The 19741-nt window shown below is 40.6% G+C and overlaps 1 protein-coding gene across 7 annotated transcripts in view; it reads right to left on the bottom strand.

Annotated features, from left to right (window-relative positions):
• The window catches only part of LOC129762216 (diacylglycerol lipase-alpha), a 176303-nt gene that overhangs the window by 8601 nt on the left and 147961 nt on the right, over positions 1-19741 (bottom strand). The window lies entirely within an intron of this gene.

Here is a 19741-nt window from a genome sequence, read left to right as displayed (position 1 = left end):
GCCCATACTTTGCTTCGAAAATCGTAGGAACGATCCCCGATCGATGATAATCTGGAATTCCATGGATATCCTGCTTCATGGACAGATCAAAATGCACAGAGGAAATGATGTAGTCAGGAAAACAAACACGGTTGGGAATATACGAAGAAGGATCAACCTGCATGGAGACGATTTCATGATATGAGCTCATGAATCCAGAATGAAAATTTAGCTCGATCAGCTGCTCAAAATTTCCGATCACCAATGGGTTCATAACCTTACACCGGATGAGGAACCGAAGAGATAATAAATTGAAGCGATCTTTTAGTGGGAGTACGCCTGCCAAAACCTCGAGACTCATGGTATGCGTTGAGGGCATACATCCCAACGCAATACGGAGACAAAGATACTGAATTCGCTCGAGTTTAATGAGGTGTGTTTTGGCAGCTGATTGAAAACAGAAACTGCCATACTCCATCACTGAGAGAATAGTTGTTCGATACAACATTATAAGATCTTCGGGGTGGGCTCCCCACCAGGTGCCGGTAATTGTACGGAGAAAGTTTATTCTTTGTTGACATTTTTTACTCAGATATAAAAAATGGGCCCCCCAAGTACATTTGGAGTCGAACCAGACCCCAAGATACTTGAATGACATAGCATGAGTGATCGGTTTACCCAAAAGTTGAAGCTTTGGTTTTGCTGGTCTATGCTTCCTAGAAAAAACCACCATCTCTGTTTTCTCCGTGGAGAATTCGATCCCTAGCCCAATGGCCCAGGTTGAAAAATTGTTCAAAGTATCTTGTAAGGGTCCTTGCAGGTCGGGTTCGTTTGATCCTACGACAGACACCACTCCATCATCTGCAAGTTGTCTTAGGCTGCAATTTTGTGTAAGGCAATTGTCGATGTCGCTTACATAGAAGTTGTACAAAAGGGGGCTTAAACATGAGCCCTGGGGGAGTCCCATGTAGGAGACCCGACTTACTGTCGAATCCCCGTGAGAAAAATTCAAATGTTTCTCACAAAGCAAGTTATATAACATATTATTCAATAGAGGCGGCAGACCCCGAGAGTATAATTTGTCTGACAGGACCTCTATCGAAACTGCATCAAAGGCCCCCTTTATGTCCAAGAATACTGAAGCCATTTGTTTTTTTTCGGCGTAAGCCATTTGAATTTCTGAAGAAAGCAACGCAAGACAATCATTCGTCCCCTTGCCCCTGCGGAACCCATATTGTGTATCTGAGAGTAGGCCATTCGTTTCTACCCATCGATCAAGGCGAAACAAGATCATTTTCTCCAACAATTTCCGTATACAAGACAGCATTGCTATTGGGCGGTACGAATTGAAGTCGGACGCAGGTTTTCCGGGTTTTTGAATAGCTATAACTCGTACTTGTCTCCAATCATCTGGAACAATATTATGTTCCAGAAACCGATTGAATAAATTCAACAAGCGATGTTTCGCCACATCAGGGAGATTTTTCAGCAAGTTGAACTTAATTCTATCCGATCCCGGAGCAGAATTGTTACATGAAAGGAGAGCAAGAGAGAATTCTACCATCGAAAACTCGGAATCAAGATCGCACCTATCTTGTGGTATATCTCGAACAATTTTTTGCACAGGAGCGGAATCAGGACAAACCTTCCGTGCAAAATTAAAAATCCATCGATGTGAATATTCTTCGCTTTCATTCGTTGAAGAGCGATTTCTCATGTTTCGAGCCACTTTCCATAATTTTTTCATTGACGTTTCTCGTGACAAACCTCCCACGAAATTTCGCCAATAAGCACGTTTTTTCCCTTTGATCAAGTTTTTAAATTGATTTTCAAGGTCCAAATACGATTGAAAATTTTCAGGGGTTCCACGTTTCCGAAAAGCTTTGAATGCGTTCGATTTATCCTGATAAAGCTTGGAACATTGGCTATCCCACCATGGATTGGGAGGCCTTCGACGAATAGTGGAGCCTGGGATGGGTTTCGTTTGAGCGCGAACCGCGCTGTCATAGATCAAACGAGAAAGGAAGTTATACTCCTCCAATGGAGGTAAACCATCTCTGGAATTGATGGCTAGAGCAATCGCGTCCGCATATTTTTTCCAGTCAATGTGTCTTGTGAGGTCATATGCCATGTTTATAGATTCAGAAGAATTCGACCCAATGGTGATGGAAATTTTGATTGGCAAGTGGTCACTACCGTTGGGATCCTGGATTACATTCCACTTGCAATCTAACGATAGTGAATTCGAGCAAAGCGAGAGGTCAAGAGCACTTGGGTTAGCAGGAGGTTTAGGTACACGTGTTGTTTCCCCAGTATTCAAAACGGTCATATTGAAGCTGTTACAAAGGTCATATATCAACGATGAACGATTGTCGTCGTACTGTTCCCCCCAGGCAGTTCCGTGAGAGTTGAAGTCTCCCAAGATCAATCGTGGCTCAGGAAGGAGTGAGCACATGTCAACAAGTTGCTTGCGGCTAACCGCAGCTCTCGGAGGCCAATACAAGCTGACAATACAGAGGTCTTTTCCTCTGATGTTTGCATGACAAGCAACAGTTTCAATCCCTCCAATAGGTGGAAGGTCAATTCGAAAAAATGAGTGGCACTTATTGATCCCCAATAGCACCCCTCCGTATCTGTCATCACGGTCCAAGCGTATAATATTGAAATCATGGAAAGAGAGATCATCTCGCGAAGAAAGCCAAGTTTCGGACAGAGCAAAAACATCACAATTGAATTTATGAATTAAAAATTTGAATGTATCCAATTTAGGGATGAGACTACGACAATTCCACTGTAAAACAGTGATATCTCCGACCTCTCTATTTAAATTAGACATCAAGAGAGATAATCATTGCAAGGAGGGGCCATGTTTGCATCAATTGTTGCAAAATTGTCTTTAATACTGGAAGCATTGAGATGACAATGGTTCTGATGGAGTCGGAAACATTAAAACACTTGAAGATTTGATCCAGAAGGTCAGACAACTTTATAAATCCCGATTGGGAAGTTGAACTGGACGAAAAAATAGAGACAGTTGGGGTTTTTGATGTTCCCTCGAGTGCTGGGTCGTTCGAAGGTGAACTATTCCCACGGAAGCACCCAGCAAACATTAAATCGTATAATTTTGCACGTGCCAAGTCTTACAAGAAATCCGCATAAATCATAATCGCATATAATATCAATCAAAGTATGTATCGTGTATAGTTGAAATCGCATTAAATGTAAAAACTCGATTTTAAATACCATTATTAAATTAAGTCGCAATTCGGTATAACAAACATCAATTTTATGATGCACATTGTCGTAAAATATATTTAAGCCGCATCATATGCGGCAATATTACGCCGATGCAGTTTGTGTGTCGTATAAGCGTATAATTTAAATCGATTCAGTACTGTAGTGAATAGTGTTGCATGCTGAAGAAAATCCTGAAACAGTGAATCATATTAGATCCTAATAAAGAACATATTACATCATATTGAAATGTCAATGAAATGCTGATGCACTCGAAAGTTTTAACCGCTGTTGAATTAAATTTCAGATAGCCGCGCGAGATAGCTGGTGGATGATAATCCAGACGACCGGAGTTCCAACCCACATCGGAGCAGTTTTCACCAAACATCAATCTGTGCCATTTCAAACATTCATACTCCACTCCCAAAACAAGTCAATCAAACAATTATTATTTCTACAAACATAAATACTCATATCAAAAAGTGGCGATTCGTGAGGCTATAATAAACATTTCACGAAAATATTTTGCGCCATTTGTTTTTTTTCCTATGTCTGTAATAAATCGTATATGAGTATGGCAAAAGTCGCTATTATAGCCGGTCAAAGTTGCATATTCATCCAAACAAATTCGGTAAGCATTTGCCATGTATGTATATGGCCTCCACTTTTGCATGCATATGCCAGTTAGGCGCATTATATGACAACCAAATTTTAGGGCATATGATGTTATATATACGCTTGTTATGCGATTGAATGTTTGCTGGGCATCTCTTTTCAACATTCATATTTAACGTGATGGCCTACATTCTGATGCAAAAGTCTGCGGTAATCGGCTAGCGTTATAATAATCAAATAACAATATTTAATAAATATTTTGTATTTAGTTCTATAAGTGATTTTCAGCTCAACTTTATATCAATCCAGTTTTCAAAACGAAAGGTACGAGTACGAGTGAACGAACGGTCGTTCTTTTCCAAAGGATGGTAGTTCTTCCCACGAACTGATTGCGAGCGAACGGTTTGCGAGTGAAGTGTTTGAGAGCGAACTGATTGAGAGTGAACTGTATGGGAAAGAATTGTTTGAGAAAGAACTGATTGAGAATGAACTGTTTGGGAACGAATTATTTGAGAACGAAGTGTTTGCGAATGAACGAGTGGAGTTTAACTGATTTGTGCTGGACGGAATGGATCGATATAACGCTGGTAAGAAAAATAAAACGATATTGTCAATTATGAGCAAAATGCATGTAATGCAGGGTTTATTTTGTTAATGTATACTCAATTTTGGGTTAAAAATTAAATTAGATTAACGTAATTTTAAAGGCAAAACTATATATTTGTAATTCCATGTATTCTTTCAATTCTGCGTAACATTCATATACTTTCTGATTATCAGAAAAAAGTCTGGGGGAAGCTGGGGCGATTCATTAGGTAAACATAAAATCTTATAGTGTGGTCAAGTTGAGAAAAAAGTTTTTTCGTTGCTTTCAATCCATTGTTTGGCATATTGCGTGTATGTGTTATCGTGATTGTTCGTATGATTGATTGTTAGTGAAAATCGCTGCTGATTTTTGACGAAGAACTACGTCTTTCATTAAGGGTGCCAAATCAGAAAACAGGTCACGTTTTTATGAAATAAAGTTAACGTTAATAATTATTTTTGCCGCGAACAGATTTTGCCGGTTTGCATACTAAACGAATCGGAAATTCCGTAAGATTTGTTTAATATTCTATACATGAGAATCCCCTGGTTTGTAAATGGTTAAAATTCATGAAAACTTTAAGCGTTTCCATCTTCCCATACATTTGTTCTGTCCATCTGTGTGCTTTCCCGAACAGAGCTGTCTATAACGAGCAACTTATCGACGACCAACGGAGGGGAAATTGTAGGATTCAAAGTCTCCGTGAACAAAGTAAAAGTAGAAAAATGATGGGGAATAGTTGCCTAGAGTATAAACAGTGGATCTCGCTGAGGAAAACTTTCATTCGGCATCGGACTGTAGAGCAATCCAGTTCACTTTGCTTTCGCTGCGCTTCGATCTAAGATTGGACCCCACCAGTGGTAATCCAACTTGGATATCGTCGTTTGGTTTTTTGTGTTCGTTTTTCGCGTTATTCGTATCGTGTGTTTTTCTTTCCGCGTCATAAATGGGACGCTTCGCGTAGTGTGTGATGAGCAAGAAGAAGAGGAAGGCAGGCTCGAGCCCTGCAAAAAACGAACGCATTGCCGAATTTCGAGGCAAGCGTCATCTAATGATGCACGCGATGTTGGTGCAGTGAAAAGCGCTCGCACTGAACCGAGCCTTCGCGAGTGTGACACCGCATCGAACTACAGCGAAGTAGGCGATTTCGGCGCGTCGGTCGAAAATGTAAACGCCGTTACCCAGGCAGCAACCAAAATCAAGCTCCCCCCGCTGGTGGTGAAGGCGGTCGCTCTTGACAAACTCATCAGCGAATTCCCATCGATGGGTATTACAACAGAGTACATGCTGTGTGGCATAGTTCAGTCTTTTTCCAAGCAGTTAACATTTTGTTTACCGTCATCATAAGGGCTTCGTTGGTGCCTTTGAGAATGCAATAATGCATTAAACTGACGTTATGGCGAAGCAGGCGTTAAGGTTGTGCGTCAAAAAAAAATATTTCGGGAATACCAAGTCTTGAATGTCTTACTGGAATATCATAAGTTATTTGGGTTCGCGTGCCAGTCGCAAAACTGTCTTCAACTAGGATTGCATTTGCGCTAATATTGATCATAATGAAGCATTGTTATTGTTTTCGAGGTTGTTATTAACAAAAAGAGATTATTTCGTTTGTTTAGTCACCAATAAAGTAAATGTCGTTCTGGAATTTTGTATGTGATTAGGTTTCGCTTGCCAGTAACAAAACTTCATCCACTAAGGGTGACAGCTGCGCTTCTCTCGAGCATGAGAAAGTAATGCAAATTTTTTCGAGGTCAGTAATACTAACAGAAGCGTTTCTTTTGAGAATAGCGCAAAATGATGAGAAGTGTTTATATTCCTAGTAGTTTCAAGCCACCAATGTATGGCTCTGTGTGCATACTATGGCGAACGCTTGTTTGGCGCTTGGTTTACGTTGTACGAACGATGCCAAGAGGTGCGATTCCTTTGAGGTAATATTTAATAACATGTAGATTGATATTTGATACTTGCAAGTGTTGTCATTGTTGTTGTTTTCATGCTGTGCCAAAGATATATTGATGTAGTTATGAGATGTGGAATAATGGTTCTGGTGCAACATGTATATAATCGACTGTAGCTGAGTATATGTCAATTGCGAAAAAGGTCACCGGAATAGCGTTCGAGGTAAATTTTCAATGCATTGACATGACATAAATTTTGACATACGATCAGCTAGTGTATTGTTTTGCGAGGGCAAGAATGAATTGTAACTCTTAGGATTTGGGATAGGGTTCTCAGGGTCGCTTATTCATTAGCCGGTTGCTGGTAAATACTTTCACCTCTCACAAATAGGAGCTCTCCTCTATCGTCTCGCACTGCCAGACCACCTCACGCACCAAAGAAGCCACCTGCTAAGCCCACAAGCCGCTCTCGCTCAAAGGCTATGCAGTGTCAGCACACCTACTTCCAACTAAATGAGGACGAGGGCTGGCGACTCCTTTTGAGTCCGGAGGACGACAAGGTTCACGGGATAGTCGTAGTGGAGGAAAATAATTATAGTTTTTTCTCAGACTATACAACCTTAAATTTATTTTATTCTTCCACCCCACTCTTTCTCTTCCTGTTTTTACTATTTCCTCATTATTTCCTATCTTTCTTTAATTTATTTTATACGTGACGTCACATTCGATCATGCATGATACTTGCGGTAACTGTGGTGTGGGCTCTCAGTGTATCCCTAGGGGTATGGGTTTAACGGTGCAGCTGTCTTGTGAACAGACTACAGATGTTACACCATCTGCAGGTTTTCGCCAGCGTTTCCCCGCAATGGCGGATACTGTAGACGAACAGGACAAAGATGGTGGGGTCCGCGTGTGCCTCTGGTAGCCGATGACTGCCGCAGCTAAACAGCTACGAAATAAACCGCATAAATAAAAGGCCCGCTGGACGGACCTGTCCAGCGTATTAAGATACGAGCTAGGTTTAAAGAGACACCAAACCACAAGATACCTTTTTTTTTGCTTCTTTTTTCCTTCTCTTTCTTTTTTCCTCTGATCTTTGTTTCTCTTGTATAATTTACTGTGAAACAAAACCAAATGTTACTAACTTTTTCCACTTTCATATTTCCATTAACCTACTATTTCATCTATCAGTAATCCTTCACCACTTCTTATCACTAGCTTCAAAATTTAAAATTTGATTTGTTCCGGCGCGCACTTCTAACTTTCTCAAATGTTTTAAGTCGTTTGCCGGCACTGGTCATTTACCGAGCTTTTTCTTTTCCAGCTTTTTGTGTGGGGAAACAATCGATTTCTTTTTCTCTGCCCAGTTGGAACCCCGTTTGATGACGGTAGGTCAACTGGACAGTTTAACGCGGTGGGTATTGCTTACCCAGGACTCAAACCATTTGTAAAAGGGTTGAATACTCACAAGTAACCGGCAATTAGGACTCAATGTAAATTATTTCCTGTTTTCTGGATTTGGGTGGAGCTCAAATGGCGCTTGGAACCAACGGTTACAGAATCATCAATCAATTATCGTCAACTGATTCTACAATGAAAAAATCATTTCAGAGATTATTCTACTAAGCAGTTGTTTCTAAAATTTCACAGCATTATAGAATAATATCCGAAGGTATAAATAAGCGACTTATATAAAATAACAGCGTAGTTCTACGTCAACAATGCGGTCGTATCTTGGACACAACCTCCTATAATTTTTTGCTCTGAATGAACATTATGAAATATGATCTTACATGGAACGCATCAAATTATTACATATATTTTTGTCGGTCGATAAACAAATTGTCACATACAGTTTGCGACTTTTAAAGAAGAAGCAGCTTATCTTTCCCCACTAAATTTCAAAGATATAAATCCCATACGTACACTATCCAATCCAACTATATCAATTAATAGTTGTCTATTCATGTTGGGTTCCAGCTACATTCTATGTTGTTCGTAATACCTTGAACAAAAGAGCGAAAGAACGGTTCGAAAGAACTGATTCACTTCGATGAACGATTAGTAACTGAACCGTTCATCAAAGTAAACTGTTTTGCCCATCTCTAGTTCTTTAAATTCACAATAACAATAACAAAGAGTTTTGGCTCAAATCTATTGGCTTACGATGTATGAGGGGTCCGTCGTCGTTTTGAAGAAGTACTTTTTTTTTTGCAGGTGGTGAAAAAGTTTCATACGAAAATTGTTTTTGAAAACAACTTTATATTATAATGAAAAGTTTCAGTAATAATGTTGGAAATATAAACACAAATTGTTAAATAAAAGTCCAAAATACGTGTTCCAAATAACTAAATAACATGATGGGAATATTTTCATTCAAATTTGTGTGGGGGATTTTTCACGCGAAAATAGATGAAAACGGGTAAGAGTACATTAGGTTGGGGAAAAAGTAATCCATTATTTTTGGGTGAAATTCAATTCTATTTTTAATAGGCTTGGGATTGTCCAATTTGGGTCAAATATGCACCGTTTTGTAGCAAAATGTGTTACCATTCTAAAGGTAGCTCCATAGTGTCTCTATCATAGGGGTCAAGGTTCTTATTGGCGATAAACTCTAGCAATAGATTTTTACAATCTTCTCTTCATCCAAATTTTTTATTACTCTGAAAATTTTGCAATGCGAGGAAAAGGTGGTAATCGCTTGGTTCTGGGTCCGGACTATATGGTGAATGCATAAAAACACTCCAATCAAGCTCCCGGAAATCTGTGGCCTTGCGTTGTCCTGATGGAAAAGAAAACCTCTTCTGTTAGTCAGTTTTCAACGTTTCTGGTCAATCGCTAGTTTCAAACGGTCATTTTGTTAACAGTAAAGATCTCAATTTAGTATATTGTACTAAAATATATATAAAAAAATAGAAAAAAATAAAAAAAAATTTTTAATTTTAAATAGATTGAGTTGCACGTATTTTACTGTTTCAGTATCGACATCATACACACCAATCGCAATTTCAGCGGCCTGGCTTGCGTTTTGCATTTATAAAAATAAAAATGTAAAATGTATCGGATTTTTTCTTTGTTGACCTTCATTGTTAACCCCTTTAACTCACAACTGAATGGAACAAACAAAAAACAGCGAAAGATAATTTTTTTAGTGTGAAATGTCACCTTTACAACGAGTCTATATCTGAAATTGTATGATCGATATTACGCGAGATATTGATCACTGAAGCCAGCTATCGAGAAAATAGTGGATAACTTTTTCCCCAACCTAATATATGATACACTTTTTCGAGGTATATATAACTACTATGAATAGAATAAATTCACGCATATGTATAAAGTTGGAGGCAGTTCTACCTCAGGTAAATAAATTCACCGAAAATATTAACTTATTCATTATACAAATTCGCGCTAATGTAAACGGTTGATGCGATTTCTATAAAGCTCATCATACTTCTTCACATGAATATATCACTAGTCTAAACCCACCGTAACATTCGAAAAAAAAAATCACGCAAATTCATCATTTTTCTACCTTCCAGACTTGTGTGCAAAATCATAACTCGTATACTCGCGCATGCTGTCAGAGGCCGAAAGTTGAACTTCTCTGTAATATTCCTATTGGTGACCGGAATAAATCGCCACAGTAAACAACTGCAACAGAAACAACCGCTTAGAAAAAGTGTAGTAGGCTAGAAATATTTGGCGCGGGAAAAACATCATGTGCCTCACATTTCTATTATAAATTTATTCTCTTGTTCTCGTTTTTCGAAATTTATTCTGAGGACAATGTAATGGGGACGAAGTCCCCATTTGGCGAGGATAAGGAATCGAGGCGGCCCATGCCGCCAAGATGACGCAATCCGAGTCCACCGCCGACCCGCCGTCGGAAGCGGCGGTGTCTCGCACGCAAACCTGGGATCCACTGATTGCCCGGTTAGTTTGAAACATAGGATACGATCCTTTAGCAATGTCCGACCGAGCTCTAGCGAGCGTCGGACGGTATACGTCTGCCCGGGGCGTTACGTTTGCCTGGGGCGATACGTTTGCCCGGTTAATTCTTGTTTTGAAATACAATACCGCGCCACAATATTTATAGCCTACTACACATTTTATAAGCGGTGGTTTCTGTTGCAGTCGTTTTCTGTGGCGATTTATTCCGGGAACCATTCCTATTGTGTATTTTTTTTTTTTTGGTTTTATTTGCATTTATTTGAAGAAGAGGGTATAATTAAATAAAAATAACTCCGGAAAATTTGTTTTCCTCATTCAGTTTTAATAGTCATATTCAGCCTCCTCAGAACAGAGTTAATTTTTGATACTCAAACACGAATAATGAAATTTGAATCCGTTCACAAAACGGACTAAAATAAAGTAAGAATCAAATAAGAATACTCGACACCACTAACATCAATTTATACATATTTCGTACCAACACATGCGATACCCTAAACGATAACGAATGACGAATGAGGAAGCTGTTGATGTTTTTTGAGAAATGAACGGTTGATTTCTCGGTCTGAGACCAATGTGCCAGTATAGGAGTGTAAAGAAGATTAAGGCTCATTTATACGTTGCTAGTAGCTGACTTGAGAATGAGCAGCTACTGACCCGGTGAACTCGCTTGACAATTGGTTGACTCGCCTTGTCCGTTCACACAGTGTGAGCTACTGACGCGAAACTAGATACTGCAGCATTGGCTTACCAGGGGTGCCAGATGATTTTTCAAATGTCCATCAAATAGTCAGAAACAGCAATCAGGTCCGAATTTGACAGATGATTGATCCGAATTCGATCCGTATTCGTCTCAGGTTTTCAGTTGCATTTATTTTATTTAGTTGCACAATTTTGTCGCGAAATACACGCTGACCGTGTATAAAAATACTTTGTGCTGAGTTTCTTCGAACTGAAGGTACTATCCGAAAAAGCAGAAAGGCAAAAGGATTTGGGCCAGGCATTGGATGCAAGGAAAAGGAGCAACAAAAACAATATTGAAGGAACTCTACGATGATGATCCTCTGGAGTACAGAGCAGTGTTGAGAAAAACACCTGAATTAGTGGAAACACTGTTGGATTTTATTGGTCCAAAAATACAACGCCAAGATACACTCATGAGGGATGCTATACCTGCAAGAGTGAAATTAAAAAACGACATTGATGTGCCTTGCTTCTGGAATATCGTTCAGATTGTTGGCGATATTTTTTTAAAATCTCGAAAGCTAAGATAATTCCGGAAGTATGTGATGCTAAAAATGACAACCTAAAAGTTTTTTTTAAATTTTATTTAGTTCGCCCAGCCAGCAGCTTCGTGTACCAATTTGTGAAATAAAAATGATGGTAGATTTGAATGAAAATGTACTTTTTAAAATCGAATATGTATTCTGTTTTTTAGAACAATGCTTTCTTTGCAAGTTGTGAGTGAATTTTGAATGAAAATTGTGCCTGATAGTGATTCTATATTAGAGATTCTCAAGAAAACTATCTCAAAAAGAAAGCGTCCCCGGCCAGCGTGCATATCAAAATAACAAGGATTTCGTTTAGAAACTATGAGGGTTTTTTTTTATTTTCCAATAATTTTTAAGTCTATAAATACCTTCGCATATTTTCGAATATCTTAAAAATAGAGACATGTCTTTACATTTGGCATCCCTGACTCGAACGCTAAATTCTGTTTTTGACGTTTTGAGAGATGCGAGTGCGAGTGAATTCAAAAAACTTTGAAGTAGCTCGCACGCCGGATAACACATGACACTAACTGGCATGATGTGTTCACACGGTGTGAGTAGCTGTACTGCAGTAACTGGCTAGACCGACTCGTATGCTTACTCACACCGTCTGAACCCGGCTTTAGACCCATTCCAGCGAAACGTGACCACGTTTTGACTCACTAAAAATAGTTTTTTTTTTCGTTTTCATATTGTGAATTTACTTGACTGTTAGATTCGCTTTTTAAGAGGGGCGATTCAATTCATGGAAAAACCTCACTGATCACCCCTTTAACTTTCTTTCAAATGTCAAAACACAAATCAAAACAAACCCCGGATGAATTGAACTGGCGAAATAGTTTACAGTAAAACAGGTTTGAAATTGAATTTTACGGTTGAATTACAATAATTTAGGTGAAATTTTTTTTGTGATAAAAATTTTGTTAATTTTACAGAAGATGGATGGCGCTTTAAACGAGTTTCCTGGTGAGGACGTTGAATTCTGTGATTTGGAGTTCTTGGAGTCAGTATATAATAGAGACGGCTATGAAAATACTGAGGGAATCGAGCAATCTTCCGAAATAGTAAGAACATATTACATATCATTGCTATCCAACTGTAACTCTAAGTAAGCCAGTGATACCAAGACCCTATATTTTTTTCAGGATTCAATGGGAGATACAGCTGCAAAGAAGGATCCACAGAAATGGGTTCCCGAAAACACGTCACTATTAATCTATCAGCAACGGAACACAGAAAGTATCGATTTCATTTTGTTGGAATGTTTTGTTAAAGAACAACCTCTGGCAGCACAGTTGTCTCTAATGCAACCGCCGCTACTGTGGTGTGTACTGTAGCTGTCAGTTTAACCTTCGCATTTTATTCATTCCAAAATATATATATGTCTAATAAACACGTGTTCTCTCTTCAATCGTAAAGTTTATTTCTTGAGCCATTCCGAAAACCATTTCAGGTTATGGGCCCAGTAAACGCGTCGGGTAATTAACGTGATTGAAGTGAAGTGATTTAGAATGGAAGAAGAAAGAGTTGATCGTGTTTTTCTGCCACTATTCGACGGCACAAATTTCGCGGCATGGAAGTTACGTATGCTGATACTCCTGGAGGAGCACGAGCTCGTGGAGTGTGTGCAAACTTTTGCCGCAGATGTACCAGAGCTGCAGGAAGCGGCTGGTGATAATGAAGCCGTGAAGAAAACGAAAGAAGTGGCTCGTGAGAAAAGAAAGAAAATGGATCGCAAGTGTAAATTGTTACTAGTGTCGCGTGTACATGATTCGCAGCTGGAATATATCCAGGATAAACCAGCTCCGAAGGACATTTGGGATGCATTACGTCGTGTGTTCGAGCGACGCAGTATCGCGAGCAGAATGCATCTAAAGCGACAGATGCTTACAATGCGTTTTGAGAGTGGTACACTGCAACATTTTCCCCGGTTCGACAAATTAGTGCGCGAGTACCGAGCGACAGACGCAGTGTTGGAGGAGATTGATGTAATCTGCCACCTACTGCTTACTCTTGGCAATTCGTATGCCACCGTGGTCACAGCTATTGAGACAATGCCGGAAGAAAACTAGTCGCTAGAATTTGTTAAGTGCAGGTTGCTTGATGAAGAAACCAAGCGAAAAGGTGTTGAATTGTGCTCCCCCGCTGCGAGTGTTGATGCTGCCTTTTCTGGCTCAAAGAAACAGCCGAAAATAAAGAAGATGAAGTGTTTCGGGTGTAAGCAGGAGGGACACAAGTTGTCAGATTGCCCTGTGAAGAAAAAGGATGGGAACAGAAACGAAAAATCGAAAGCACATTTTGCAGAGCAAGATGGCGTCTGTTTTGTCGGTTTCAGCAGGGGATCGGATGTACAGTGTGTATCGCGAAAAGTGAAATGTTTCATCGACTCTGGGTGTTCGGATCACCTAGTGAATGACAGGTCGCTGTTCGATGATCTGAAAGTGTTGGATCCGCCTATTGAAATAGCGATCGCGAAGAATGAGCAGTGCATTGTGGCGAAACATTCCGGAACGGTTCGAGTTCTCTCTGAAGTCAACGGAAAGCAAATCGAGTGCACAGTGAAGGACGTTTTGTATGTGCCAGATTTAAGGTGCAATTTGTTTTCGGTGATGAGAGTAGACGATGCGGGAATGAAAGTGATCTACGAAAAAGGAAAAGTGCAAATCTTGCGTGGATCGGAAGTGGTCGCCACTGACTCGCGTGTCGGTCGTTTATACGGTTTGAACTTCTTCGTTGGTAAAGAAAGTGCAAATAAATCATTGCTTACGTGTGGACGGATTCTGGATAGTCTGGAATTGTGGCACCGTCGGTTCGGGCATTTAAATGCGAGAAGTCTCGAAAAACTAATACGTGATGAGACGGTTACCGGTTTGAAAGTGAACAGTGCGACTAATACCAAGAACATGGTAGTGTGCGAGTCGTGTATCGTGGGCAAGCAAACTTGGAAGCCTTTCGCGGTGCGTGACGGAAAGCGTTCGTCACGTGTGCTTGAACTGATACACTCGGATGTGTGCGGTCCGGTTACACCAGTTGGAGTTTCAGGGGTAAAGTATTTTGTTACTTTCACCGATGACTGGAGTCATTTCGCAGTAGTATTCCTGATCACATCGAAGGACGAGGTTTTTGAGTGCTTCCAAACGTATGAGGCGTTAGTGTCGGCGAAGTTCGAGCATAAAATTCATCGTTTGCGTTGCGATAACGGCGGTGAATACAAAAGTAAACAGTTTGATCGATTTTGTAAGTCCAAGAGCATTCATGTTGAGTGGACTGTTCCTCACACGCCTGAACAGAATGGAGTGAGTGAGCGGCTCAACCGATCTCTAGTGGAGAAGGCCCGTTCCATGCTGGAGGATTCTAAGGCGGATAAGCGGTTTAGGGGTCAGGCGATCCAAACCGCTGCGTATCTGCTGAATCGTAGTCCATCGTCAGCAATTGCGTCGGATGTTACACCGTTTGAATTATGGGAGGGCTGCAAACCAGATGTGAGTAAACTTCGTATATTTGGATGTAGTGTGTATGTTCATGTCCCGAAGGAACAGCGAAGCAAGATGGATGTGAAGGCATGGAAGGGAACTTTCTTGGGGTACGCTAACAACGGTTATCGCGTATGGAACCCGAGAGTTGGCAAAATAATTCACGCTCGCGATGTTGATTTTCTTGAAGTTAAGGAGATGAAATCAAAGATTGACCCAGTTTCGCCAAGTGATGTTTTCTCTATTCCGAAGAATTGTGTAAAGGATAATAGGAGTATTGAGCAGCAAGAAATCCCGATCTCCGATGACGAGTCGAATGAAGAGTTCGACAGTTTCTGTGATGATGACGGTAGGCAGGATTCTGGCCGACGACAGGTGGCAGAAAATCATGAATGCAGATCATCACAACAGGAAGAGCCGAATAGTGATAATTCCGGTAGACTGCAGCGGAATCGAAATGTACCATTATGGCATGCAGATTATGATATGGATTATGCTGCATACGCGCTAAATGCAACTAGCTACGTCGAAAATCTTCCTAGCAGCCTAGCTGAAGCACGAAATCGACCTGATTGGAACCTGTGGGAGGTTGCCATCCGTGAAGAAATGGATTCTTTACAGAAGAACGGAACCTGGAAGTTGGCGAAACTACCGGGAAACCGTACCCCGATTACCAACAAGTGGGTCTTTAAGGTGAAACGCGGCCTGGATGGAGCACCAGACCGATACAAGGCACGTTTGGTGGCTCGAGGATTCAGCCAAAGATATGGATTGGACTACAGTGAAACGTATTCTCCAGTTGCAAAGCTGGATACCCTGCGCACAGTGTTAGCTCTAGCGAACCAGGAGAAGTTGGTCGTTCATCAAATGGACGTGAAGACCGCCTTTCTGAACGGATCGCTGACGGAAGAAATTTACATGGTGCAGCCGGAGGGTTTTGAGCAAGGAGAGGGTTTGGTGTATCGTCTAGAAAAGCCCATCTATGGGTTGAAACAGGCTTCACGTGCGTGGAATGAGCGGTTCCACACTTTCGTCGAGAAACGGCTGAAATTTCGAAGAAGCGAAAATGACCAATGCCTGTATATCCGCGCGATTGGATCTGAGAAGTTGATCATCGTTCTGTACGTTGATGATGTTTTGATAGCGGGATCGCCCAAGGCAGTCAACATGGTTAAGAATCTCTTATCCCGAGAATTTGAAATGACTGACATCGGTGTCATCAAATGTTTTCTGGGGATGCGAATCGACTACGATCTGGAAGCTGGAGTCATGAGAATAATCCAGCAGCAATATCATGAAGATGTTTTAAAAAAACAGGAAGTGGGTTATATCTATGGTATAACCGCAAGGGTGACGTAGGACTATCGTTGATTTAGAGATCATTTGTTTGAAGTTGAATCAAAATCCATTCTGGATGAATGAATAAATGAATATTTGGGGGACTTCGAAAACGAGAGCGTTACGTTGGAGGCACAAGGTTTTATGCATCCAATATAGGATACGAAAAACCTTGTTCTGAAGAATAATCTCCAGAAGCTTTTCTGCTAACTGCACTTGATTGACAAATCACAAAACCAAATGTATTATATGGATATTTTATGGATAGAAAACATTAAAATAAACTCTTTCGCTTGAATGTAATTTTCAATTCCAAGGGGAACTGGCTGATTATTTTCCAGCAACGATTAGATATTTCCACATATTCCTCGATACTGGAAGCCCACCAGTGGTTAATACTAACTCGATAACCACCTGTTAATAGTACTTGATTGAAAAATATTTGGTCACAGTGTTACATGGATAGAAAACATTAAAATAAACTCTTTCACATGAAAGTATTTTGAAATTCCCAGAGGAACTGGCAGATTATTTTCCAGAAATGATTAGATCTTTCCGAAACTTTCTCGATGCTGAATGTCATCCAAACGGAAAGAATTCTGCGCGTGTATGTGTCGATCCTTCACCGTCCACCTCGTCCAGCACGTTAGGCTGGTTGGCGATGTTATCTTGTCGATGTCCTCACGAAAAATGAATGCGTATCACCACCAGGGTATCGCTTAAGTATGATTTTTGTGTATGATTCAATCGAGAGAAGGTATGGTTTACGATGGAAATTTGGAAGGCAAACTAGAGGCGAATGAACTCTCTGAGCTCGAAACTTTCGGCGACTGAGCAATAATCGATTGCGTGCGCATACAATATTGGATACGGAAATATCCTACTGATGGGGAAGAATAATCTTCAGAAGCTTTCCTGCTAATTACACTTGGTTGAAAAATTACAAAATCAAATGAATTTGATCGCTGTGTTACATGGTTAGAAAACATTAAAATAAACTCTTTCACATGAATGTATTTTTAAATTCTCAGAGGAACTGGCAGATTATTTTCCAGAAATGATTAGATCTTTCCGGAACTTTCTCGATGCTGAATGGCATCCAAACGGAAAGAATTCCGCGCGTGTATGTGTGTGTGTAGCGATGTCTTCCCGGGGAACCGTTTGTGGCATCACTCTCCTTCTGATGGATTCCCTTCTGGCCTAAGGTGCACAAACAGGCTCTTGGTGACACCGTTCATCCGCGCGCTTTCATGATAAACGAAGAGCTTCACCACAACAGCGACAACATGCTCCAATCGCTGTTCAATTAGAACTGAGTGGATTTCCGAGCGGCGCTCGCTTATATACCGATTGGTGATTTCAATAGCCTGTTTCGAGAACAAATTTAAGGCTATTGAAACAAGTTTTTGGATAAAAAAGTAACAACTATATAACGCGTAGACATTTTATCTTTCGAATGAAGTGTTTATCATATCATTTCGTTCAGTTGTTCAGGAGCTATTAACGCTGAAAATCTCGGTCTCCGGCGTAACGCTTTCGGTTTCGAAACTTTGATTTTACACCCCGGTATAGAAATGAAAGACGTAGTCCTACGTCAAAAGATTCGAGATGACCGAGTGTAAGCCGATCTCAACCCCTTTGGAACATAGGTTGAAGTTGCTAAAAGGAGCTGAAGAGGAAAGGATTACTAAGCCGTATCGAGAATTAGTAGGTTGTTTAACTTATGCAGCAATGACAACGAGACCTGATTTGGCAGCTGCTGTGAACTTTCTGAGCCAGTTTCAGAGTTGCCCAAATGAAATTCACTGGGTGCATTTAAGAAGGGTTCTACGGTACATCAAAGGAACCGTCACTATGGGCTTGGTATACCGCAGACCGAAAGATGTACCAGCAGTGGATGTATATTGTGACGCTGATTGGGCCAACGATCAGTTCGATAGACGCTCCGTCAGTGGCTGTATCTTCAAAGTGTTTGGAGCAACGGTCGGATGGATAACCCGTAAACAACAGATAGTGACCTTGTCGTCAACGGAAGCGGAACTTACTGCATTGTGTACAGCAGCATGTCATGAAATGTGGTTGATACGTTTGCTACGGGACCTGTGGCATGAACCGAAGAAGGCGACAACGTTCTATGAGGAAAATCAGTCGGCGATGCGGATTACCGAGAACGCGAAAAATTTCGGACGATTGAAACATGTGGATGTAAAATTCCACTTCTTACGGGATTTGGTTAAACAAGGTCGAATCAACCTTCAATACCTACCATCTTCGGATCAGCAAGCAGATATGATGACAAAAGGTCTACCTGCGGCAGTTTTTCAAAAGCATCGAAGTGCAATCGGTATGGCGAGCTGCAGCGGTTGAGCAGGGGTGTTAAAGAACAACCTCTGGCAGCACAGTTGCCTCTAATGCAACCGCCGCTACTGTGGTGTGTACTGTAGCTGTCAGTTTAACCTTCGCATTTTATTCATTCCAAAATATATATATATGTCTAATAAACACGTGTTCTCTCTTCAATCGTAAAGTTTATTTCTTGAGCCATTCCGAAAACCATTTCAACACTTTCCGATACAGCAAACCGGCAAATCGCTTATTACAATCCCCAATTTACACAGAGAACATTCCATTGCCAATTGCAATACAGATTAAAGCGGAACGCTATTACACAACACAGCGAAAACCATACAGAAAAGAGAAGTAAAAACAATACCGCCACAGCTGCTATATGATAAAAGTAGCACGCTGGGGCGAACGAGAAAAATTGAAATAAACAAGAATCAGCTGATGTGCCAGCTGTTCCTCTACTTAGCCTGATAAAAATACACAACGGGCACGCGATCGAAATATTCTTTCGCTGCACACAACAGTATTTCACACGTAAATTTTTTTTCAACAATCACAGCACAAAGCACACTTGTATGTCTACCATGATCAAAGAAAAAAGTTGAATGAAAGGATAAATATAAATGAAAGGATAAATATAAAAGGACCCAGAACACTACCCTGTGGTCTGTTAATGGTTTGTTGAAAGTACTGGATCGCAACGAGCTCACCTGATCTGTTAGATGAGACATTAGCCACTCCGCAATCCAAGTCGGGAGACCAATGTGTTGCGATTTCTGCACTCCGTAGCGTGCGATTCCTTTCGAAAAATCGATATAGATGGAGGCCATTTGATTACGCTGTTCAATCTCGATGCTTGATATTATTTGCCTCGGTTGATAATTGGAAAGTGGTAAGCAAAATAGTGTTTGTACGAATTTCAATCCTAACTTCTTATGTCAAAAAATGTCAAATATATGACCTCCGGACGAACAATGTACGGCCACCTTTAGTATTCCTCAATATTCCGAACAATTACAATCTTATTTTCGCATCCGTCGTAGCACC

Source organism: Toxorhynchites rutilus, chromosome 1 (genome assembly GCF_029784135.1).
Source record: "Toxorhynchites rutilus septentrionalis strain SRP chromosome 1, ASM2978413v1, whole genome shotgun sequence".
Taxonomy (NCBI): Eukaryota; Metazoa; Arthropoda; class Insecta; order Diptera; family Culicidae; genus Toxorhynchites; species Toxorhynchites rutilus.
The sequence above is the reverse complement of the archived record's forward strand: the minus strand, read 5'-3'. Positions and strand labels throughout refer to the sequence as shown.